The sequence below is a fragment of the Pleurodeles waltl genome, chromosome 8 (genome assembly GCF_031143425.1).
Source record: "Pleurodeles waltl isolate 20211129_DDA chromosome 8, aPleWal1.hap1.20221129, whole genome shotgun sequence".
NCBI classification, from domain to species: Eukaryota; Metazoa; Chordata; class Amphibia; order Caudata; family Salamandridae; genus Pleurodeles; species Pleurodeles waltl.
The window spans coordinates 181826760-181853874 of NC_090447.1; positions in this window are offsets into that span (position 1 = coordinate 181826760).

Genomic DNA, 27115 nt, shown 5'->3' on the forward strand with positions numbered 1-27115 from the left:
CACCCAGTCCTGCTCCAACACGCCCTGCTGCAGAAGATCCTCCCTGCCCTCCTCCTGCAAAACCTTCAAAGGCTCAATAACCCTATTCGAAGTATCCATATCTGACTACACAAAAGGTGCCAATAACCAACTAACCTAGCATTAATTCTAAGGCCTACCTTGCAAGAATAGCCAAAACAACTACCCTGGGTGTTGCAAAACGGCCAAAGAAGCTGCCCACACCCTGCCCTTATCATATATAGCCCCCTAATAAAGCCCACCCTTCCGCTCCCTTACACCAATCAGACTTTGTGCGGTGGATTGTACCACCCATGCCCGATCTGCCCGGGGGGGAGACCGGGCAAGCCCTCGCTCCCTGCATGCCCCCATTGCAAAGCGCGTGTTGGAGGTGAAAAAACAGGCAAGAAACCTTATTTATAATCTATTTACAGGTACATTTTTAAAACAAATTAGAATGAACTAATAATAAAAGTAATTACATTTAAAACTAGTCAAACACCTAGTAGTCCAGAAAATTAGGAATTTCACTGAACAAATAAACTCATCAACCTCAAATAGCAGTATAAACCTTACCAAACCTACACATTTGGCAATACAATACATATCATTTTTAAAATAAATATAAAGTAAACTGTCTCTTAATAGTGCTAGCAAATACGTCACTGGGAAGGAGCAGCAAAATGAAAGAGGAAGATGGCTGCTGGGCTTGAATTTGTATAGACTGTAGTAATGGTTCTAATTCTAGAATTTTAAGTTTGTTTTAAGTGTGCTTTAAAGAGCTGCATAGAGTAGCATAAAAAGATTGATGCACAATGCTAGCCTTTGGTCTTGACATGAAAGCCTCAGTTCCCCCTAAAGCGCTAAGTAGAATACTGCTGAAACAGGCAAATAAAAACCTTCCATATATCTTGACATTGAAGCTAAACAGACTTGCCTTTATTAGTACTACATCACTTCTATCCAATGAAGGCAGAATAACAAGTTTTCTGGACCATCCACTAAAACTCCACACGAAAAAAGAGCTACTACAGTTAAGGTGTGGCTTAATTCGACTTAAAGAGTACCACTTTGGTCAGTTCACTGGATCATCAGAGTTGATCTGCAGACTGCGGGTCAGCACAGGATTCTCTATTGCACATAATTTGTATCTATGAGCTATTAATGGTGCAGAGAAGCGTCTGGCTGTGACCGGTCTTCTTACAGTTACATATAACATCATGCCAGAAAGCAACTTCTGCTTGTCTATCACCATAATCATCTCAGTTTACAGCCAGATTATTTAAATTCATGCAGCATGCAGTTAAGATGCTGGAGGAGGCTTCAGATAAAAAACGACCAATTTTATTGTCATGAGGCACAGACTTGACCAACTCAACTGTAATCATTCTGAAGATCTATTCTTCCATCTATATGCTGGAACAAAATCGAGTATAATAACTCATGCAACTATCTGGACTAGCTAGAGCTCCAGCTGCCTCTGACATGAATAGATTAGAACTAAAATGGGTGCCCTTTTAGATAATGACTGTGACATCCCAAATAAAACTAAACATGAGTTAATTTTAAAATTATTTTATCAATTCACAGTATCCAGTCTCTTGCAGATCTTGCGTTGTAAATTCACAGAGCTTAACTATTTTATAAATAAATATGACAGAATTAGATTGTAGCTCTATGATGCACTGGCACTTAGGGGCATATTTATACTCCGTTTGAGCCGAATTTGCGTCGTTTTTTTTTACGCAAAACGAACTCCATATTTATACTTTGGCGTTAGACGCGTCTAGCGCCAAAGTTCATGGAGTTAGCGTAATTTTTTTGCGTGAACACATTCCTTGCGTTAATGATATGCAAGGTAGGCGTTCCCGTCTTAAAAAATTACTCTGATGCATATGCGTCGTATTTATACTCCCGGGCAAAAATGACGCCCGGGAGTGGGCGGGTCTAAAAAACCCGCATTAGCGCCGGATTTTAACGCCTGGGTCAGGGCAGGCGTTAAGGGACCTGTGGGCTCAGGATAAGCCCAGAGGTGCCCTCCCCTGCCCCCAGGGACACCCCCTGCCACCCTTGCCCACCCCAGGAGGACACCCAAGGATGGAGGGACCCACCCCAGGGACATTAAGGTAAGTTCAGGTAAGTATTTAAAAAAAAAAAAATGTGTGGCATAGGGGGGCCTGATTTGTGCCCCCCTACATGCCACTATGCCCAATGACCATGCCCAGGGGACATAAGTCCCCTGGGCATGGCCATTGGGCAAGGGGGCATGACTCCTGTCTTTGCTAAGACAGGAGTCATTTCAATGGGGGTTGGGTGTCGTAAAAAAATGGCGCAAATCGGGTTGAGGCGATTTTTTTTGCCTCAGCCTGACTTGCACCATTTTTGGACGCCCATACTCCATTTTCCCCCTACGCCGGCGCTGCCTGGTGTACGTCGGTTTTTTTCACGCACACCAGGCAGCGCCGGCGGCTAACGCCGGCTAACGTCATTGAATAAATACGGCGCCCGCATGGCGCTTCAGAATGGCGTTAGCCGGCGCTAATTTTTTTGACGCATAACTGCGTTAGCGCAGTTTTGCGTCAAAAAGTATAAATATGGCCCTTAGTTTTTTTTATCTTAAGTAAGCAATCCCTCGGGATGTAAATCTATTTTATACACCCATGTTTTAGGTCAGTGGGAAAAGTGCAATTTAACCTATCAAATGTTTTAATTGGTGCTGCTATTTTATTGATTTGATTGTCTCCAATTTATTTTTCTGATGGTTTTTTAATAACTGTACACTAAACATATTTACTTACTTACATTTCATACTTTTCAATAAAAGCATATTTATACTGTCACATATATGAGGGATATATCTCTAATTACATAGAACTAAATACAGTTTTTAATACAAATACAATCTTGGTACATTTTTATACATTTAGTAGTATACTTGTTTATGGACTTTGAAGTAGTTAACCTTATTGCTTTTCTTTTGCACTTTTTTTTTATAGCTACTTCCCATCACAACGGCAATCTTTAAGGCTCATCCATTACTTTCTGAAATTTGTTATCTGGAGCAGTAGTCAAACATAAATACAGTATCACTTTTTAAAGCCTCTTAATGCTAAATAATATTATTACAATTTAGCTAATATCCATCTGTGTATATTTCTGACCCACTCGACAAAAGTTTGTCACACCGATGGTGCTGAATGTTAATAAAACTCAGAATTCAACTATATAGATAATTATACTAATATTTATAGGATAGATTTGTCCTTACTCCTTTTGCATAGTGTATTAATAATCAAACAATATTAAAAATACATTTTTTATAACATTTGCTTTACTTCATACACAAAATGTAAGTCATCAGCTATGAAAGGTGCAGGAGATCAAAGAAGCTTCTTTCTCTTGCGTTACTCTCTAACGAGCACAATTATTCACTGTTTTGTTCACTTCGGAATAACTACTTATAGATATTTTAAAAGACTGTATTAGTACTGTAGCTCTTCAGATAGTCACAGTGAGCATCATACATCTGTTTATATGTGCTAATGGGTGATACTGACTCCTTGGCGGCCTATGAAGTCCTCCTGGTTACACCTAGAATACCATGAACAGTCAAGGTTAATATATAAGTAGGTTTTCTGTATCTATGGACACACTTAGGATGCCCTTTGGTCTGAAGCTTCTCTGCGTGTACATTCCCAGATTCAATGCTGCCTTGTTTACCATATTGTGGCCTAACTTAGTTTCTTTTAATACTGGCCCCAATTGTGAATAGGCTGCAGTGGTGGGGGAACACCAGGGTATTTCTTCTTTGAATTTCTGATATGGGAGTCAATCTACTAATTTGTGTAGGTGTTTTAGTAACAATAGGTCAAATTCCACAAGTCTGCAATAAAAAAGAGGATCTGCTAGAGAGCTGTTGTGAAATAAATAAACTGTCAATGCACAGAAACCTAAAATAATCAGGTTTGCAAGAAGATTACTTACACAGTTATGGATGCTGTGTAGTAGGACGTTGGAGATTGTAATATATATTAATTTGGCAATTGTATTTAATGATAATTTGACTTGAATGGACTATGTTAAGCACATTACAAGTCAAGCACCACCAACGATGGCAAGCTTTGTGGCTTTAAGAGTATGTATGGTGGTATGCAAGGTGAGTCTTTTGAGGTGGACTCATTCAATTAAAATTACAATAATAGTGCATGTATGGCCTTTCAGTGATAGCATTGAAATATGTACCAACCTTAATACCAGCATAAAGGTCATTTGTGGAGAAAAGATTAGGTTTCTTATGGACAAGAGTACTGCACCCTGTCTGGCCATACTTTGGTTGGCCTTCTAAATAAGTATTTTCTGCTATTCCAGTAGCAGTTCACCACTAAAGCCTCCAGATACACCTTGTGCAATATAGCTTTAATAATTTATTAGTAGCTAGGATGAAACCTTCGTCTCTCACATATTGATCTAATTCCCTCCTTTCCCTGCCAACCTCTTGAATGTCTAACAGCTGCAAATGCTAAAACATGTTTCATTAACGGAGACCTGTGTATGTGGACCATTCTGCTTATTCATTGTGTGATTGTGTGTAGTAGGTTATGTTGTTGGTTCTCTCATTTTAGGAGTCACAAAAGCACCCTGCACGCCTTGTCACTTTCTCTTTAAATATCATAATCTAGCCATATAAGTGAACTTCTACAAGCTGATTTACGTTTCTCCAAATCCGTGTCTGCTCTCAGCCGCCTCCTCAGTGTACCCACATTGTTGGGGCAGGACTCTTTTTTTCTTGCCCATTTCCTCGTATCCAGTCTCCCTCTGCCACTTGACTCTTTTGATCTGCATATCTTTCTGATACGGGAACACCTCCCTGCCACCTTCATGGTTTCCCTTCAAGGGCCTGGGAAGATGCTGTGCACTGGTTAATTCATTTTGAAGTGTAGCACACATGTCTGAATATTACCATACATCACCTTGGTCATGTACCAGGTTGGAATGTGTGCTCTTCTTCTACCCTGAGTATACTATTTTTGGAGTGGGATCATTAACATGTGCCTTAGGGTAGTCTTCCCAAAACATTTTGCCTGTTTGCCTCACATTTTTGATGATTTCTTTTTTTTGGCCTTAGGACTATGAGCACTTTACCACTGCTGAACAGGAGACACTGACTTAAGTTTTTCCTCAGTTTTGCTTGCATGCTCAAGAGACGCAAACTCAAATTTTCTCCTCAGAAATGCTTGCACGCTCAAGAGACACTGCCATTCCTCACAGCGCTTTCAGTTGGAGTGCACAGCGCAGGGTTTCCGTGTGCGCAATAACAGAGATCTTGGTTCTTAGAAGCACAACCACTAGACTGAATAAATTTGACCTTTTGAATCTTGGTGGCCATCTTGGATTTCCCTCTGCGTTTTTCCCTGCAGTCTTTTAAAAAATACACAAAGAGTAAGTTTACTAAAAGGGCATTGTCTTCTCCATTGTGGATATCTTTTGGCAGTAAGGTACTTTGCTTTTCTCTGATGCTATGTAGTTGTCAGGGCACTGCAATTCAGTGAATTCTTGACAGATTCCCAATGTGTTCCTATATAGATCGGTCACTACAAGAAGAGCTTTCAGGCTCAGGTCTGGATGACAGTCAGGCTGAACCAACAGCGAGGCTCAGACCTCACGATGCTTGAGCACGGGTTGGCACCTTTGGTCCTCTTCTCTACAGCTCAGGGGCGACAGGTGCAGAGGTGTCCTTAGGTATTGGGTTTTTCTGGCTGGAGCGGTGAAGGTAGAGGGGGCTGAATGCAGAGGGTGCAGGCATCAACTGGGAGTCCAGTAGGGGTGAAACCACAATGGACTTGGACTCTGCAGGGCTTGGGTACCTTATTGGCACTAATGGTCCACTTCGACTCTGGTCGGAGATGACAGGAGCAATGGTGACTTCATGTTGGTTATGTCATGTCCGCAGAATCCCCAAGGATCAGCCCCTTCAAGGTGGTGGAGTGCGTAGCCTTTAAGGCTGCACGCTGTACCACATATGACTGCTCGTCATCTGCATTCCCCTCCCCTGCACTTTCTTGTTAAACGCAGCATTTCACGTTATTCTCCTGGTCTCTCTGTTGCTCTTGCAGCCTTCTTCATTTCAGTCTTCAGTTTCCACAGCGTAGGGCTCGTCAGGGCCGGGGATGTTGTTTTCACTTGGGATTTCTCTCATGACCTGCAATAAATGGATAACGAGAAACAGAGTATTTGACAGAAGTATCACCGGAGGGTAACAAGCTGCAATGCCATATTTTGAAACTTGGTTATAAAACAAACACTTATCTGTTATAAAACAAACACTTATAAAACAAACACTTATCTGTTATAAAACAAACACGTATTTGTTGGTTCTTCAGAATTCTTTTCACAGTATCTGCACAAAAACCTCCATTATAGCAATTAGACTCTGATGTATATATTCACTGCTTCTATCAGTTGTTTTCTATGTTGTGGACTTATAAAGGAACATTTAAGGAACTCTAAGTAATCTGATGGTTTCTACTATATGAATGAACTATATAGGAGTACACAAAGTGTTTAAGTGGCATATTGTTTAACCTTGAAGCTATTTGTGTTTAATGAGAAACCTATTTACTAGAATTAAACAAAAGGTATGAAGTAATACTCCTTGTGAAGTATATGCTGATCAAGTATGTATCAAACAGTGTTTATGATATGTGCCAGATCTGTATTTAGGGATATAGTAGAAGAGTTTCTTGGGCTACTGCATTTTGATTGGATCCTTCCAGCTGAACATATTAGGTATGGGTAAAAAACTCTCCCTACATACATTAGTTACATACGTCTTGGTCAGCCGTTGCAGTTACCTTATGAGTTTCTCTTCTAGATTCAGGGGTCAGAGCCTGCATGTTCTTTCTACATATGAGAAGAATGGAGAAGGGTACGAGGTAAATCAGTCCTATAATAAGATGCTATACCTTTGCCCCACTCCCCAGTTTTTCGGGAGAGCCTACCAAGTTTGCAAGCATTTATAAATCAATGCCAATTACATTTTTTGTGCAAGTCTGCTTGTTTCCCTAATGGTCAATCTAAAGTGGCCTTTGTATTGTCGTATTTGGGAGGTACAGAAGCCACATGGTCAATACCTTTGAAAGAGAGGGATGATCCACTACTGTATAATTAAACAGCCTTTAAGGCTGAGTTGAAAAGGTTGTTTGATTGCCACACATTTATGCAATCTGTAGACACAGAGTTACTGAATGTACATCAAGGAAATAAAGATCTACTGACGTATATAACAATGTTTGATAGATTAGTGGCAGAATCAGGCTGGCCAGAAAGTAAAAGGAGTTCTCTATTCTATAAAGGGTTGAGGGCCGACCTGAAAGATTTTCTATTATCCCAAGTAGTTGACCACCCAGATAGCTGTAGTGAGCTAAGTGACCTAGTTGTGAAATTAGGTCATCGTTTAGCGGAACGTCAGGAGAAAGGGCGACCTGAGACCAAGATAGTGGTGTATAAGGAGGAAAAGAGTGAGTCCAGATGCAGATCTGGAACCTTAGAGGACCACTGAGTGAGGATGAAAGACAGAGGGGTAGAACATTACGATTTTGCTTGTACTGTGGCAACAGAGGACATTTTCTACGGGATTGCCCAGTCAAACGTAAAAGGAAAGGAGAAGTGGGAAACTAAGGCACCCGGAACAAAGGAAGGTAAGTGTTTCCAGTGGACAGACTACTCTAGCCTCAAAGACTATTACACAAACCTTGTATCTGCAGCAGTATTGCCATCTATTTTTATACAGCTCATTTGATCTGGGCCAGAGGCTCTGCTAGTTTCCAACTACTTATTGACTCAGGGACCAATTTTATTGATCAATCCCTTGTTTCATTATATGGTATTCCATGTGAACAGAAGGATCAAGCGGAAGACATTAAAACAATGGATGGTAGTGCTTTGAAATCAGGCCTTATTATTCATACCATTCCACCACTAACGTAGGGCTCAACATACAGGGAAACCATAGGGAAATGATGTAGTTTGCTGTGATTCAGGCCCCTCAGTTCCAAGCTATCTTGGGAATTTCCTGGCTAGAGACCCATAATCTTGACATAGATTGGAAGACTCGTAAGATCACTTTCTGTTCTCCCTATTGTACTAAACATTGTTTTTCAAGGTCACCTAGCACATGTCCTGAAACCATAATGGCAATATCTTCTGAGATAGAGGGTCCTTCAATTCCCCCATGCTACCAAGTTCTAGCAGATGTCTTTGATAAATAGGCTACTACTCTCCCTCCACCTCACCCGTATGATTGTCAGATTGATTTACTCCCTGGGGCTTGCATACCATGCGGTAGGATCTATGCCTTAACTGACAAAGAAAACATCCATCTCGGGAACTATTGAGATGACATGTTGCGCATAGACTTCATCAGACCATCCTGCTCCCCAGCCTCATCTCCTCTGTTCTTCATACCAAAAAAAGGGGGTGAGTTATGCACTTGTATTGAATGTAGAGCCCTCAAAACATCATGGTTAAAAATCTCTGTCCCTTGCCTCTTAATTCCAGCCTATTAGATCAGATTAAGGAAGAATTTGTTCACTAAGTTAGATCTGAGAGGAGCCTATCACCTGGTGCGAGTAAGGGAAGGAGCTGAATGGAAGATAACTTTTCGCACCAAATTTGGCTTTTATGAGTATTTAGTGATGCCCTTTGGGCTGTGTAATGCCCCAGCTGCCTTTCAGTTCTTCATAAATGAGGCATTGCGGGCCATTTTATATCTGTGGAGTGGCTTATTTCGATGGTATTTTAATATACTTCGCTTCCCTGCTTGAACATAAAAATCATGTTAGAGCCACTCTACAATGTTTACGAGAGAACAGACTGTTTGTTCAACTAGAGAAATGTGAATTTCATATGGCCAAGGTGACCTTTTTGGGTTATGTTCGTTCCCCACAAGAAGTTAGCATGGATCCACAGAAAATGTTGCAATGGAAATATCCAACATCAGTGAAACAGGTACAAAGTTTTCTAGGATTTGCCAACGTTTATCACAATCTAAAGATCACTTTTTCTCAGTGGTAGCTGCCATAACACAGTTAATAAAAAAGAATGTCGTGTTTCGATGGACAGAGGCAGCAGAATGGTCCTTTCAGCAGTTGAAGCAGGCTTTTGTTATGGCTCCTGTCTTGCAACATCCTCATACCAGTGAGTCGTTTTTAGTAGAAGCTGATCCTTCTAGTGTAGCTGTTGGAAGGGTGTTATCACAATGACTCAAAGATACAGGTCAGCTCCATCCTGTAGCATATTTCTCACACAAATTGACTGCCGCAAATTATTCTGTGGGTGACAGAGAGCTGTTAGCGATCAAAAAAGCTTTTGAGGAATGGCAGCATTATTTAATGGGTGCCTTGCATACTGTTTCTGTCATTACTGACCATAGAAATCTAAAGTTCTTGAAAACTGCCAGGGCGTTGTCTTTGAAACAGTTAAGATGGACCCACTTCATTTCTGCCTATGATTTTGTCATACAGTTTCAGGCAGCATGGAAAAGCGGATGCATTACCACATCTAGGACATGATGTAATTGAGCAGGAAACTGAGAGTCCTCCGATTATTCCCCTGACTGTATCCTGGGTGTCATAATGTCTCAAAATACCTTTTCGACACAAGTAACAGCAGCACATTAAACTAGTGTAGCTCAAGAGATCATACATACATGTGATAACAAACTAGTAAATGATGTGTATTATGTACAGAATGGCTCTTTTGTTCCCACTACCGCTTTACAGAAACAAGCATTTCAATGGTGTCATACTCATTTACTTTCTGGGCATCCAGGTGAAAAGATAACAATTAACTTGATTTGGCGCCATTTCTGGTGCCCAATGCTGGTGATTGATACAAAACAATTTGTTCAACAATGTGCTGTGTGTGCTCAAAATAAGAGTTTACATCAGGCACCTGCTGGCTTGTTGCATCCACTGCCCACTGCCCACTCCTCCACATCCTTGGCACACATATCTTTGGATTTCATAACTGAATTACGCAAGATTGATCAGGGCTATACTGCAGTAATGGTCACAGTTGACTTGTTTTCTAAAATGGCTCATAGTACACCTTTACATGGCTTCCCACTTCCAGGTTTTTAGCAGATACCTTTTTAGAATCCATGGTCAGTTTACATGGTTTTCCATCAGTAATGGTATTCGATCGTGGTCCTCAGTTTATTTCTAAGCTCTGGAGAGAATTGTGTGGGGTTTTACAGACAGAGATACAATTGTCCACTGGTTATCATTCCCAAACACACGGTCAGACTACATGAGAAGAACGGAGAAGGGTATTAGGTAAATCAAGGATAGAATTCCTAGGTATGCCATCTCAAAGATGGCTACCTCTGAAAAATCATGTCCACCTCACAGTAGCCCACCTTAGGGGTGGTACTAGCCTGGAGGTGGCATGCCTACATGACCAGCTAACTTTCGTGCCTGTCCAGGTGCCAAATGGGCCTCTGGAGAAGGGGGTGGCTTCCTCTACTGTGAGGGGAGGCAGATTCGCATTTCAAAGGTGGCAAGCCTTTGAGGCTTGCCACCTTAGGAAGGCTAATCAGCAGGTCATCCTGTGAGAGGGGATGTCACACCGTCTTCCTGGACTGGCATTGGCTCTGGGCCTCCTGAGAGCAGAAGGCTCTCACCCTAGGGGGCCAAACCATGTCTCAGGTGACAGGCAAGCAGAATCTGGTCAGCGAGCACACCAGAGGCTTGTAGGGCTTCAGGGTGCACTTCTAAGGTGCCCTCTGGGTGCATGTATTGGTAAATCCATCACTGGCATCAGTGTGAGGTCACCAATATGAGATGTTTGATGCCAAACATCGGTATCTTTAGTGAGTCCATCATGTAGCTTGGGAACTCATATTGACCAGTGTCAAGCCCATGCATTTAAAATGGCCTCCCTGGTCACTTACTTTGAGAATTGACAAATGCATAGTAGGGACATATCTGCTCATGGAGATATATCCTCACATGTAATATAATGCACCCTGCCTTAGGGTTGTAAGGCCTGCTGGAGGGGTGATTTGCATATAGTGTTAGGGGACATGGCACACGTGCTGTGTGCCATGTTGTGTTTTCACTTTTGTCTGCACCAAGACATGTAGCCTGCAATGGCAGCCTGTCATGTGCTTGGTGAGGGGTCCCTTATGTTGGCACTCTTTAGCACCTAGCCCCTAGGTACCAGGGGTACCATTTCCTAGCGACTTACACAGGACTCTAAAGGATTTGCCAATTGGGACCACAATTGTACAGTTTAGGGAAAGAGATCAAGCACTGGGGACCTAGTTAGGAGGAAGCAAGTGCACTTTCAGTTGAAATCACATCTGATACCAGGTGAAAAGTGGGTGTGTAATCATGTCAAAAAGGGGCACTTTCCTACAGCCTCCTAGTTCCTCAGTCATCAGGGGCAGTCAAGTGCTTGCCTCTCAGCTCGCGACACTGTAGGAAGTGGTACGTCAGCTTGGAGGAGGGAGTCAGATTTAATTGATGGCCGCAGAACCTTTTTATAAAGGTGGCGGCAGTACTCAGCAAATCTCTGGGCAATGGACAGGGAAGAGCACTGGGAGTTACCTGCATAGTCCAAAGTCTCAGGTATCACCGACCAGCCATAGGCCACATAGCCAGCCAGTATAACAACTTACTATTCTTGTCCCCCCATCCATACATCCTGTCTGTTGAGGTATGCCATATCTGTTGCGCTGCTGCACTGATGGGCAGTGTATCTCTGCATGGACTATATGAGGCTGTTGGGACGCCTCTCCATGGGGATTGGCAGGGAGGTGTGCCTCCAGCTGAAGGGCATGGGCTTTCAATCGAATCATGTGCTGGAGTTTGCCCTTCTCCCTCCACCTAAGTATACTCTTGGCACAGCCTCTGACAGTAGCCTTACAAGCCGCCCACACGGTGCCAGCAGATCACATTGATCCAATAGTTACTCTGAAAATATGCTTGTATCTCATCTGCTAGAGCTCAGGAGTACATCTCATTCTGGAGATGCCAGGTGTTAAGCCTCCATACTAGGTGCAGGGTGCCTAGATGCAGGAGGACAGGGGCATGATCGGAGATCCCCCATGGGAAAATCCATTCCTTCGATACTAGCAGGCAGTCGGTGGAAGGTATAAAAATACGATCAATACATGCATGGGAGTGGTTAGGAGCTGATGTATGTATGTATTGCCGCTGCCTGGGGTTCCACAGTCTCCATTTGTCACTGAACCCAAAAGAGGTCGCCCAACTTGAGAGGTGGCGAGCACCAACGCAGCTGTGCACAGAGGGGACATCGGTCAAGTCCACCTTCGGGGCCGGTACTGAATTGAAATCACCTCCCACCACAGTAAGACCTTTGTAGGAGATGAGAGGGGAACTTAGTTTCTACCTCTGTATGCAGTATTTATGTACATAAAAATCACTAACCATGTTAATTACTTATATAAACATTAGTGTAAGTGGAAATAAATGCATAAAACCTGAATTAAAGCTAAGGAGAAAATGATTAAAGAAAATACTGGGAATGTAACCAATTAGAATGTTTGAAGAAGCATGGGGAAAAAATCCTTCATGAATATTGTTGGTGTACCTGATTATTAATATATTCTGTTGATAGCTGACTCACTACCCCATTACAGTGCCTAATTTGTTAGCATTGAGAATTCATTGCTGCATTCACTTTTCTCACTATATGAATTTAAAATGGAGACAGACGATTTGTGAATATCAGTTTCTCAAGATATTGTTTTAGCATGTGCTAGGTGTGTCAGAGTTGAAAGTACTGAAACCAAGAGCCGAATATGTGCCATGGGCACCAGTGCAAGTGGGCAGTTAATCCTGTTTTTGGCAGAAACAGTTTTTTGCTAGACAGGTATTACCAGTAATAAGTGTAAAAGAGTTAAGTCTACTTATACTTATGTTTCTAATTGTCTGTGCATTACTGTGATACAATGCCTTATGTTTTTTTATAGAGTACTGTATAAAATTAACTTGTCCTGAAGAATGTGGTGTAAACCAACAATTCCTCTAAAATTGAACGTCAACAGTTTTTAATATATATTATTTAGATTCATTTTATACAGCTTTTGGTATATGAAACTCACGTATCTTTGGACAATTGAGATTGTGTATTAAGATTAATTGTATCTGGGGAAGATTGGGGCATTATATGGCTTTATTATGACGTAAAAAAATAAATAATGATGTATAAATATAATTTGCTTAAATCGTTACTGTAGGTGTCATTTGTAAAGCACAGTTTGTATTGAATCAAACTAATAGTATCGGGTGTGGGTGGGTATTTATACAAAGAAATATAATTTTATTTGGAATTTCCTCAGGCAGCTATAATCTGGTAGTCCTCTTTTTCAGATGACATCCATTCATCCATGTTATCCTTCCAGTTTGATCGCTGCAATGCTATTTAAAAGATTCAATTGAGGTTACTTGACGGGTAATTAATTTAAATGTATAAAATGACTCATAATGTTTTATAAATAGTATTTAACCAAATAAACATTCTTAAAAACCATAATGAAGGCAAAAGTGAGGTATGGAAAAACAAGACCTGGAGGGTGCAATCCCTGATACTGTCAGAGGAGAGGATGGAAAGCTGAAGAACACTCACTGGAAATGTGTAGATGGGGCCCATGTGCAAACATAGGGACACCAACAAGAACATTTGAACTTAATGGAGACAGGAGTCATCAGTAATAAGTGTTTTTTATTGTACCATTCTCAGAACATCAGTGTCCATTAGCGTCCATATCTCACCCAACCCACTGCTAAGAGTGTTTGAGGAAGCCCCCAACCTCTGTGGCGGTAAGGCCCTTGAGATCTAGACAAAAAGGACATCACTCAAAAAGGCTGCAAATTCCCCTTCCTCCAAATAAGGAAGATTAGATATCAAGTACGACAAATAATCATCTGAAAACACCCTCTGTGTTGTTTGCAACACATAGTGGTACTGGTTTGCAAATTAAACACTGTACACGAGGGGTCCATCAGAGCAGTCACTTGCATGTGTACATGATCAGCTACAAGGAGAGGTGTCCCTTGCGTTTCATTCTGGGAAGGGGATCCCCCTAGTCTTTTCAAGAAGGAGGGAAAGTGCGCGTATCATGATCTCCACCCTCTGTCTCCATCCCTATGCCACCATTGTCCTCACTCCACAAGACACCCCAAGCCATAATCAGGAGTCATCCTGGAGCTTTCCACCAAGCCTGGGGAAAGGTGTCACCTGCTGCATCCTGGTGCAGAGTCCTTGAAGGAATAGTTACCCATGGAATGGAATGGGAACAATGATTCAGCATTACAGAACTGGTACCATCTGCAGCTCTAGAAGTGAAGGAACTGGTGTTTGTAGTGTTGGTGGTGGCCGACACTTGGCACAAACAAAGATGACACACTCGCAATATTCGGTTACTCATGGTAGAGTGTTACAGTTCCGACCTCGTGCCTTTCTAACGCCGCCTCTGGCTACACCCTCCACCACGCCTTTATTTATCTATTAGGTCACATGACCATGGTAGAGAGTAACTAGCAAAAATGGGGGGGGGGGACATAGAGGCTGGACCACACTTTGGAGCGCCTCCAGTCACATCATTATTGGTGGTGCCCAGCAACCAGTTACCCCACTGGCGCAACACTACAGTGTTCACCACCGAGCGAATGGGCTAGTCCTCCATGCCTGAGATGATTACAGTATGTATCTGATTCCTTTTTAAGTGAAAAGTAGTTGAAATGATGGTGAGTTGTAGATAACAATCGTTAGGGTTGCTTTCGCTAAGTGACACTGGTTATTGTGTGTGCACATAGAGCACCCCACTCTCCTCAGCACTAGTCCGTCAAGTAATCCCAGCAGCAAGAAAGCTAGGAGACGAGCAGCACAGATTCCAAGCTCTCAAGAAGATGTCCCTAGGGATTTTTTTAGTCCAGTTGGAGTGTCAATGAAAAGGGGCATGTCAAGTTCACCATAGTTCTGCAAGTGTCAGATCCGAAAGGTTAGTGGATATGTAGTTTGACAGTTTTTCTTTGTCAGAAGGCCATGGCCAGAGACTTCAGTTTCAATATATTAGCAGGCCTTTCCCTCCAACTTATCGGGTACCGTTTAATCTGGACCTGTGTAGATCATTTTGGTATTGGAATGACCCTTGCAGAAAAGCAACACCACTTTGATGCTCGCAAAGCGTGGAGCTGGGTGCTGCCCATTTCACTATCAATGGCACAAGCTTGAAACACCCGAGTGAGGCTTTGCTGTCCTGCTAACATTGCCTGTAATGATGTCTCACTCAGTCCAAGAAGTTCTTCCCCTACAAAATGTAGCCAAAATCAGCATAGAATATGAATATGCAAGTGTTCCTCAAAATATGGGAACCATGAAAAATGTTAACTACAGAGTATTGGTGACCAGAGGAAACCACATAGCTTCCATTCTAGAAAGTTAACTGAAAGCCTTGATGTGCTGAAAGACAACATTTGTTAAGATGATGTGAAGGAAACCATATAGACTCCATGCTTTCTACTTAAGAATACTTCAAAATATGTCATTGTTCATAAAGTTTTGTTAACTGTTCTTATTAATGCAAGGAAGCACCAGAGATGAACAGAACAGTATGTAGAGTATTGATTCAGTGAGGTTGGGTGGCCTTGTTAGCCATAGTTACTGGTATGTGTAAAAAAACTTCTATAGAGACATAAACATCTTCTGAAAGTGGCAAGTACTGTAGAACTGTTTGGCCCAGGTCAGGTTTGTGTAGCATCTCTTCAAGTGAATGTCTCATAACGTCCCATGTGCCATGAGTTCCCTTGTTGTCCTTATGCAGAAAAAGGGAGCTTCAGCTCAGCAAAGCAGGCTGAAAAGATGCCAGTTTATGCATCTGATTCCCAAAGGAGCCATACTCCAGCCTCATCCTGGCCCATTCTCCACATCACCACAATCAAACCTACAAGGATGCTAGCAGGACTCCCAGGGAGCTGCCAATCATCCAGGCATTCAGAGGATCCACAGGCTGAGGCCCAGTCTCATTTAAGGGTGTTTCTAGTCCCACGCTGCTGTGTCTTTCATAACTGCATGTTTGTTGGTATTCTGATGGAGGCTAATAGAGCTTTTTCCATTACTTGCTCTCTCTCTTGGGCTTTACCAGACCCTTTGCACAGGCCCCTGTCAGAAATCAAGTTCAGGGATGGCAGGGTAATGTCATTCCCCAGAGGCTATTAAGGCCTCTACTAAGCCCTAGGAGAAGCCTTGGAGCTAGAACACAGTAAGAGTGGCTGGGCTTGCTTTCTCTTGCTTGTGGCAGCTATTAAAATGTCAATTTTCTACATAATGCCTAATTCCAATAATTGAGTTGTTGCCATGTTCTCCCATTTGTTGCCAATATTTGAGGCCTACCGCCATCTTGGATGAGTGCCACCACTGCCACTGCTGAGGGTCTGCCATCGCCAAGAAAGCAGACCCCTTCATGCTGTGCTTTAGTATCTCTCACTTTATAAACATGAACGACACAGCGATCACGGCTCTTTGACTGGAGGTCTGATCTTCCATCCATGCATCATGTGCCTACTGCAGCGATAAAACGCCGGAAAAAATAAATAAATAACTTGATAAATAGATAAAAAAAGGGCCCAGGAATGTGAGTTTCTTTTTACTGATGTGTGAAAACATTGAGTTGAACACTCCCAGTAATTTTTTTTAAGTGACATTATTAGTGTCATTCAAAACTGAATGTTTTCCATTTCACTTTGTTACAGGTGTCTGTCAGTAACATTCCTCAGCACAAACTGAAAGGTAGACCTGTCAGAAACATTATAAAGTGATAAATGATGCAGCTATTGTAAGAGTGGCGCCTCCGGCACTTAGAGCAAAGTGCCCGAGCTTCTATGTTCTTCCTGGAGTCTGGGAGGATACTAACGGCGTGAGACATTGTCACTGTGACATCGAACTGTGACCCAGTCTCCATGTACAAAAGCACATAAAAAACAGAGGGCCTGATTTCATAGCTATTTGAGCAAGTTCAGCTTACGCACGGAGATAATCGTTTTCTGGTGTAAAGCCACTTTTATAAGTCACAAAAAGTCTATTGGAGGGTCTGGCTTGTAAGTACAGTTGTAAACGACCGTATGTTAACCTTATCACAGACAAGGAGCTTTGCGAAGCTCTAGTGAGAGAAAGGATTTATTTGGCCCCACCCACACACTGATTTTCCTCTTTATTGATTAGGCGGCTATTATGCTTGGTACTGTAGGCCTGGTTCAGTTATGGTGATAACCAGTGACCAATCAATCATGGATTTGTAGAGCGCAGCTAATCACTCAAAGGATTTCAAGGCACTGTATGTGGGCGTGTTGCTCTGTCGAAGAGCCACGTCTTGAGGTCCTTCCCGAACTGCTTCAGTGATGCGGTCTGCCTGAGCTTGAGAAGTAGTGCGTTCCATGTCCAGGCTGCTAGGTAGGAGAAGGTGCTTTTACGGATCTTGGGGACGGCTGCAAGGACGAGCTGAGAGAAACGGATACATTTGTTGGGTTTGTAGAAGGTGAGGCGGTGGTTGAGGTATGCTGGTCATATGTTGTGCAGTGTCTTGAAAGTGTGGATCAGGAGTTTGTATGTGATGCGCTTGTTTACTGGCCAGTGTAGGTCTCTGAGGTGGGAGGAAATGTGGCAGTGTCGGGCGATGTCCAGGATGAGCCTGGCTGCTGCATTCTGGATTCTTTGTAGTCTTGATTGAAGTGATCAAGCATGTAGGCCTGATTGGTTTAATAGGAAAAGTTTCCATAAGTCTAATCTGTTTTCTATAGAAAGTAGTGACAAAGGCAGTAGCCCATAATTATTTATCGTTAAAAAACATATGTTAAATCAAATGAGCCTACATGTAACTGGTTACTAAAATCATACAAAGTGACTTCACATTGTGAAATCTCTCACAGATACATGAAAGGGTTTTGATACTGTCAGTTTTGATAAATTAAAGAGGAAGATGTTTTACGTTGGGAAGACAGAGATAAATGCAGTAGAAAGAGAATTTAAAGATGAAGATGATGAGATAATTTGTAGATTGAACAATTATCCAGGAATAAGAGTCCTGGCGCTAGCAAAAGGGAACCTTAACTGAATATCTAAAGCATGGATACTCACAAACATTCTTCCAAGGCCCAAAAGTTTGGTCTGTGGTCTGATCGAGGGTCACACTGATGGCGACAGGGTGAGTTTCTAGGTTGTGAAATCAGGGGAGGAGAGAAGGAGGAGGAAGGGTGTAAGTTTGGCATAGGGGGAACAAAGCAAGTACATGGTATGGACTGTGAGTCTTAGAGTTTTTCCATTCTGCTGTATCTGAATTTCCCCTCATTGAGATTTGACATTACGGTGTTAAGCTGTATCTGAGTTGCTATCTCTCTACGCCACCTTGGAGTAATTCTTCTCAGCTTACTATCACTACTTTTGGTAAGCCAAGTATACAAAATAAGTAACTTGATTATTGAATTGGAATTAAATAGAATCTTTGAGAAAGAACCCCACCAACAAGCAGTGCAATTCTCTGAGGTGGGTAGGCACACGCACATCCATCCTCCACCCCTAGGCTTGTTGCAATGTTAAAGTTTTAGGTATGGCACAAGGAGACTTGATGTGTAAGTCTGGCTTTACCACTTTCCCATAATATGCTGGTTGTGAACTCTACAATAAAAGTCTGGTCAGGATCCAAAACACAGTGGCATTTCTTTGGGGAGGGTGGTCCCTGAGTCACACCTTCAGAACCATTCACATCCCAGTTGTTTAGTGAGCAAGATGGAAACTATGTAGCCAGAAGACATGGTTTATATTACTCCTGGTCTCACCTTGTGGCAAATTGCCAGCTTTTGGGCAGTCACTTTTTGAACATATTTCTCTGCTACTTTTTGTACAGCAATAGGAAGAACTTAAATCTAACTACACCATGAATTACACCCGACTGAGACTATAAGAAAACAAGCTGTTAACTCAAAAATTAATTGATTTTATGCATGGATGAGAGAACACCCAGTCTCATGGCTTACTGATTAAAATATGCTGTAGTGAGAAAGTCATGCACCTTGAACAAAGGAGTTCTGACTTGTGGCTCTCTTCCATTACATAAGTCTTCCTATGCCTCTGTTCCCTTAATTGCTTATGTGATACTGGCAGGTGAGCCATCAAAGGCTCAAGCCAAGCTCAAGCTGGATGGCTGCTTCTAGTTGTGGCTCAGAGCCAGTTTATCTTGGATCCTCGATTCGAAAACAAGATGAGTCTTTATGTGGCTTATGTCTGCCACCCACGCTCTAACCTGATGTGCCAAGAATTAAACATAAAGCAATAACCTTTCATGTGAAACCAGATAACCTGGGATGTATCCCGACTTCTCTGCTTGACCAAAGTATGTGAAAATAGGCAATTGTTTTATTTCACTTTGCCTCATTTTTCTTAATTATCACATGAAAGGACCTTGAACCACATGAGGTTTACCATGTGTGCTGTACGATAACTTTTCTTGGTCTGATTTAAGAGGCTATAATGTTGTCATTTACAATAACAACCGAGGCCACATAGGGGCTGCACATGATAAATGATTTGTCTCTTTACTCACCAAGGGCAATGTCATCAGAAATGGAGGGGCACATGAACTTTCTAAGTTCATGTTTGAATACTATTGCTTCTAATAAATGCCACTCAATGCAATGATATAATCTGATGTACTGGGGCAGAAAACACTTCCACATGTTTGACAAATATAGTTTTTTTAAATTTTGAAGAGACCTTATCATTTTAGTGTGTTTGTTGCACGCAGTGCTTATTTTGTAAAAGAGTAAGTGCTGGGGTCCAAAGTTTTTCTCCCAAACTCGCGGCTGGTGCTATTGGGTGCTGGGGTGCAGAGTATTAAGGCTTGATTCCAACACGTACCTTTATCATCCAACACCAGATACTCTCTACCCTTTTATCTCACTCTTTCAGGCTCTTTTCCATTCATGCTGTCTTTCTTTGGTCACTGTTTTTCTATCTCTCTCTTCTTCCTTCTGTTTTTTTTTCTCTTTTGCTCTGGGTCAAAGTCTGGTCAGGAAAAATAAGTGCTGGTTGGCCACACCTGCAATCGTCTACTCAAATGTTGCACTGGTTGCACGGTGTCTTTAAACATGAAGGTGTTCCTAGAGATAAGTGGTGCAGGAGAACTTATGTGCTACGTTTCCTTTACTTCAGATACAGGGTAAGTAAATGCTTGCCCGTTTGTTTAGCATCTTTCTGAATGACAATGCTCGGTCAAGCAAACAGCAGCTCAGTGCCCTTGTTCACCAGGGAGCCACATGTGAAGGTCGGGCGGCCACACCTTGGGCTGTACAACCAGTACCTACAATCTAAAGCAGAAACAGGTGAGTGAAGGTACCGATTAGTTTTAAGAAGTTTACGAAATTTGTTAATATTGAATGCAGTGTGCCGGGCTCCTGCTGTTCAAAAGCACGGAAACCCGTGCAAATTTTCCTAAATTTGGGTATAAGAACTAGGGAGGCTGCGCTAGAGCACAGAGGCCTAACAGGACTGTAAGAATAGAAAAGAGAAGTTAAGTAGTGTTTTGGAGAAGAGTTGCACAGGGCTTCGGACCGAAGCACATAACTTTGAAAAGGCAACACTTATTCGTTGTTCTGTGCCCTAACCATGCATGTGCTGAACAACGCACATGCATGGTTAAGGCACAGAAGAAAGGAGTCGGTTTCGTCAGAGGACGCAATCAGGTAAGTGGGGCCGTTTTAGGGGCGGGGTGGGGGTTCAGGGCATTTTTAGTTTTAGGGGTGGGGGTGGAGTGGTCGCTGTAGTTAATGGGGAGGGGGGTTGGGTAGTTTAGGGGTGGGGGTTGGGGGTTGCGGTAGTTTTAGGGGTGGGGGGGTCAGGGTATTTTTCATTTTTAGGGTGGGGTGGGGGGGTCAGGGTAGTTTAGGTTTAGGGGTGGGGTGGGGGGTCACTGTAGTTTTAGGGGCAGGGGTGGGGGGTTGGGGTATTTTTAGTTTTTAGGGGTGGGTGGTGGGGGGGTCGCAGTAATCTTAGGGGCAAGGTATTTTTTGTTTTATGGGGCAGGGTGGGGGGTTGGGGTTGTTTAGGTTTTAGGAGGGGTGGGGGTTGCCGTAGTTTTAGGGGTGGGGGTCAGGGTATTTTTAGTTTTTAGGAGCGTGGGTGGGGGGTCAGGGTAGTTTAGGTTTAGGAGCGGGGTGGGGGGGTCGCGGTAGCTTTGGGGATTGGGAGGTCAGGGTATTTTTAGTTTTTAGGGGTGGGGTGGGGGTTGGGGTAGTTTAGGTTTAGCGTCAGGGGTGGGGGGTCGCTGTAGTTTTAGGGGCGGGGTGGGGGGGTCGGGTATTTTTAGTTTTTAGGGGTGGGGTGGAGGGGTTGGGGTAGTGTAGGTTTTGGGGGTGGGGGGTCGCGGTAGTTTTAGTGTCAGGGTATTTTCTGTTTTCAGGGGAGGGTTGGGAGGTCGGGAAGTTTAGGTTTTAATGGGTTGGGGTGCTGCGGTTGTTTTAGGGGCAGGGGTTGGAGTATTTTTATTTTTTAGAGGTGGAATGGGGGTAGTTTAGGTTTTGGGGGGGTGGAGGTTCGCTGTAGTTTTAGGGGTAGGGTTGGGGAGTCACTGTAGTTTTAGATGCCGGGTGGGGGTAAGGGTATTTTTAGTTTTTAGGGGCGGGGTGGGGGGTCGAGGTAATTTTAGGGGCAGGAGTGGGGGTCGGGTATTTTTAACTTTTAGGGGGGTGGAGGGTCACAGTAGTTTTAGGTGTGGGGGAAGTTTAAGTTTTAGGGGTGGGGGTTAGGGTTAGTGGTAGAACTGTTTGTAGGGGTGGAGTGAGGGGTTGGGGTACAATTGTTTTAGGGGTGGGGGGAGTCGCATGCTGGAACCACGAATGACGTTCACGCATGCCTTTACCAGGAATGCCTTTACAATGAAAATCGTTGTTAAGGCATTTGTGGTAAAGGCATTCAGGGTAACAACATGGTCATTGTTCCGACCGCGTTGTTTAGGAATGCGTGGTTTCAGCATGCGTTGTTCCGACTCCTATTCCCTAACCAAAAGTAGCACCTGAAAAGAAAGTAGCGGAATAACAATAGTCATGAAGCCACACTACACTGGAAAGACAAGCACTACAAGAAAGAAGAAAGCCCATGCAAGCTACCAAATAAGAAGCATGCAAATGAAAGTGACAATAAAGCCAACCAATAGGCTAGCTAATAGCCCAAGGTAAGCTGACAATAGGTCTTTTCGCAAACAGACATCTTGCTCTGTCTGGTAGATGAGACCTAAAACATGACACTAAAATGTTGTGGAGAATATGCTTGCATTTGTGTGGGGTCTAGTGGTTGAGGCCACCAGGTGAATGATCAAGCTGAGTAGTTGCTGTAAACAATGATCTGTATTTTATCTGTGTTTAGGCAGAGTGACTTAGAGTTCATCCATTTGGCTACAGCATAAAATTGGTCCTGTGGGACGGCCAGTTTACCATCATGTCTGAGAATTCGCTGCGTATCGCCAGCGTATGCATAGCAACTGAGATAAAAAAATGGAATGAGGTCAACCGCGGAGACATATAGATATTAAAATGCGCTAAAAAGGCTCAGAGAAAATCCCTTAGGAATGTTACACTGATTTTCTTTACAAACCGAGCAGATAGGAGAAAGTGGCACCACATGAAGTCAATTTTTAGGAAGAAAGCAGTGCCCCTGACACCGATGTTGACAAGGTGATCCCGATGAGTGATATGCAAAACTGTGTGAAAGGCTGCAGAGAGGTCTAAAACAACAAGAAAATCCACTCTATCTGTATCTAGAACCATTCTAATATTATCCGAAGGAATATTTAGCAGAGATTTCGATACCCAATTTAGGACGAAAACCTGATTGTTGAAAATTTAGAAAATCATTTTCTTCAATGTATGAGGAAAGTTGGTGAGTGACAATACTTTTATTGATCTTGGGTGTAAGAGGGAGAAGAGAGATGGTAGCTGGACAAAACAGAAGGGTCTGCAGTGGATTTTTCAAATAACAGGACAACAAGAGCCTTCTTCCATGTGTCAGGAACAATTCTTGAAGAGAGAGAGCAACTGCAAAAGGAAGTGAGGTAAGGAACTAAAGAAGGTGCTACCACTTTAGGAATTTTTGCCAGGGTACAGATTGAGCAGTGATCCACAACAAATGCAATCAAGTTATGAAAAAAACATCAACTTGACTCATTGGATTACAAAGTGAACTCCATGACAAACATCATAGAAGAGGCTTTACTTTTTGAACTGTTTGAGAATTACAAAGGAAATGGGTTTTACATTGTCAATGCATCACAAACACAGTAGGATGGGATTTAGTAAATACATCCATTTTTATGTCTGGCCAGTGTTTGGGTATCCAGAAGGAGATTTAAATGTTCATGTACATGTATACCTGGGAGTCTACCTAAATTGTTTGCTGGATCTCTCTTTATGGGTCTCTCTAGAATGCCTACATATAAGTATTGTAGGTTTTACGATTATGGCCTGCTGTGCTCAATTTGTTACATGGTACTGTAGAATAGATTTACCTGGCAGCAGCAGTCCACTTCCACGATATACTATACAGCAAACTCTTGTAGAAAATAGGAAACAAACCACATTAGAAAGGAGAAAAGACATGAAGAAAAGAAAAAGAGAAAAGGGACAGAATGAAAGAAGCAATAAAAAAAGACAGACTATAAAAAGCTGACTCTGAGTTTTTGTGTCTGCTACCACATAATGTGAGCCAGAAAGTAGAGAAATGTTCCTACCGTAGCTTCGGACCCAGATTTGGACTCCAATCTTCTACCAGCCCTGAAGTTTCTTACATATGCTGAAAATGGTACTCGAGCCTACCCAGCATGGGAGAGAATCCCAGAAGATGGCAGCAACCTAAAGACGCCAGATCTGGATGGGTGGAGCCAAGACATTCAACACACCAACAACCAAATTGCCCAAGATGAGGTAGACACAGACATCTATCCTTTTCAAATCCTCGACCCACCACGGCCCATAGGAGGGCCGTGGCTAATCAGCCTCAGACAGCCCTTCCTATTTACCTGTAAAGGCAAGTGTTATAAAGAGCACTTGGTCTCCAGTTTGAGGCTAAGGACTACACTGGCCCTAGGATACCAGGTGTGAAAAACCTCCATTTGCACAATTAGCCGTAGTAACTTTCAACTGCTCTGGAAACCAGATTTCACAAAGAAAATAGAAAGAGGATTTACATTGTGAACTCTTTGACTAATACTTTAGGAAGAAGTTTTATATCGTGAACTCCTTGCAAACACCACAGGAAGAGGCTTTACAAAGTGACAAAAAAATCGCTAGGGGTTTTACATGTGCACATTCTTTCAAATATAATAGGAAGATGTTTTACACCGTGAAAACACCATGATAAACATCACATAAGGGGGTAGACATTTTGAACTATGTTATAAGTACAATAGTAAGGAGTTTTACCTTTTGAATCCTCACAAATGCAATAGGATATGAAGGTGTTTAGTGCTAGGATCCCTTTTTTAGGTCTTGCACAGTGTCTCCAGAGGGAAACTTTATGTTCATGGCAAGATATGCTTTGGGTCTTTCTAGAATGATTTTTCAGTCTTTTTAGGCTGTGCCCACATAACCTTGTTTGTGTTTATGTTAAATGCAATAGTCTTAACTAATTATTTTAAATATGGTGAAAAGAGTAGTCACACTTTTATTTTACCTTGTGAAAGACTTGCAAAGCCTATAGGCATAACCTTGTGTATTGTGAAAAGAATTATGGGCCTGATTCTAACTTTGGAGGACGGTGTTAAACCGTCCCAAAAGTGGCGGATATACCACCTACCGTATTACGAGTTCCATAGGATATAATGGACTCGTAATACGGTAGGTGGTATATCCGCCACTTTTGGGACGGTTTAACACCGTCCTCCAAAGTTAGAATCAGGCCCTATGTATTGTAATCAGCCCATATAGGAGTATCTTTTCTTTTATAGAGGATGAGCCTGTTGGTGTGCAAATTGTCACCTGGTACCATATTGATAATATGAACAGTCTAGCTGTACAGGGTTAGTGCCCACTGTTGATATTTCTTTGGGTGCATGATTTACACTCTGCCATTCTGCAAGGCACTGTAGGATGAGCTTCAATTTATAACCCCTCTTGAAATCTAGTAAATGTCTGTATTGTGTAATATTGTAATTGGTATGTAGTTGTGGTTCATTACAATATATTACCTTTTTAAGGAAGCAATAGCTAGACATTGATTTATTATTATTTTCTGCAGTGCTGAGCTTAATTTTTTAACCCTGAGAAAGCCCTGTTCAAGTATGCCTCATAACCCTGAGAGTGATGTGCTAAACGGGGTACGTGGCCCCCAGTTTAAGAAACGTAGACCCTTAGGCTTCAGGACACCAAAAGAGAAATTGGGGCCCAGTAACTACCACTGCCTTTGGGCATCCTGAACAGGATTTCTCATAAACAATATGAAGAATTTTTCATTGTGATTTCCTTGCCAAACACCATGGAAAGGAGTTTTATATAGTCAACCCTGTGCCTGTATTTATTTTGTGGGAACCGTGTACAACTGTATTGAGTGTATGAAATCCATTGTTCAGAAACCTATAAAAGTACCCTTTTTTGGGGGATGTGTTAGGTGCCCCTTCATACTGACCTTAGGAGATGAATCCCAATTTATACACTGTATGTTGCTAATCTGAACTTTATGCTCTTTGATTGATCCTGTATTGTAACTGAGCTTTGCACTGTTATTTACTGATTAACTGATTTTGGCTATATTACCTGATTTCTGTATGACATAATCTGGAAATAAACCTTCAAGCTTTAAATCTTCCCTGTCCATCATTCTTTTTGGACCAAATGGAATCTATGGGGCATACTTATAAGCCCCTAGTGTCACCTTGTGTTACATTAGCAGCATTTTTTTTTTTTTACGCTAATGTGGCCCAACAAGGCCAAAATCCTTCAGCCATATTTACAAAGTGGTGCATTGCATGCATTGTGCCACTTTATAATCCTTTGCCAGGTATAATGTATGCCAAGGTGGCGTTCCAAAATGGGGGTGGGGGGAATGGCGCAAATAAATCTAACAGATTTCCTTCCATCATTTTTTATGGCACCTTTAATGCCTGCTCAGAGCAGGCGTTAAAAGGGGGCTTCCATTATTTATAATGGGCCCCTATGTACGCTGCAGGAGTAGCGCCAATATTTTGGCACTACTCCTGCAGAGCACATCAATAGCGTCAATATAAATGACACTATTGCCCCCTACGCTGCGCCATTGTGCGCCGTATCTTAGATACAGTGCACACATGGTGGCAGTAGGGGGTCGCTAAGGAGCACAAGGAAAGTGGCGAATATGCCACAATGTGTCTATATTGAAATTGTCACTAGGGGCAAGATGTAGGTAGAAATGGTTTTGCGACTCGCAAATTGCGAGTCGCAAAACCATATGCAGAATGGTGTCCCTGACACCATCTGCGAATCACAAGGGGGTTGCAAAGACCCACCTCATTAATATTCATGAGGTGGGTCACAATTTGCGACCCCCTTGCGATTCCCTGCACTCACAGGTATGGTGGCCTGCTGGAGACAGCAGACCTCCATGTCTGTGACTGCTTTTTTAATAAAGCAGTTTTTTTTTGTATTGCAGCCCGTTTTCCTTAAAGGAAAAATATTTTTGGCGCCATTCACAAAGGGGAAGGGGTCCACTAGGTACCCCCATGAGTTAGCACCCACTTCACATGGGTGCTAACTGCAAATTGCTTTGCGACCGCGTTCGCGGTCACAAAGCAATTATGCATTGCGGTGCGAATCGCAAATAGGACGGGGAACACCCCTTCCTATTTGCGAGTCGCATTTCCATTTTGCGAGCCGGTACCGACTCGCTAAATGGGAATGTGCATCGCGATGCGTGTTTTGCATTGCGCAAACTGCGAATTTCGCAGTTTGCGCCATGCAAAACGCTTTGTACTTCTGGCCCTTATAGAGTGGTAACAGAGAAACAGGTCTAACAGGAGCACCTAAATCTGTTAATGGATTAACACGTCTCCTGGTCCATAGGACACACAAAATAAAGAGAG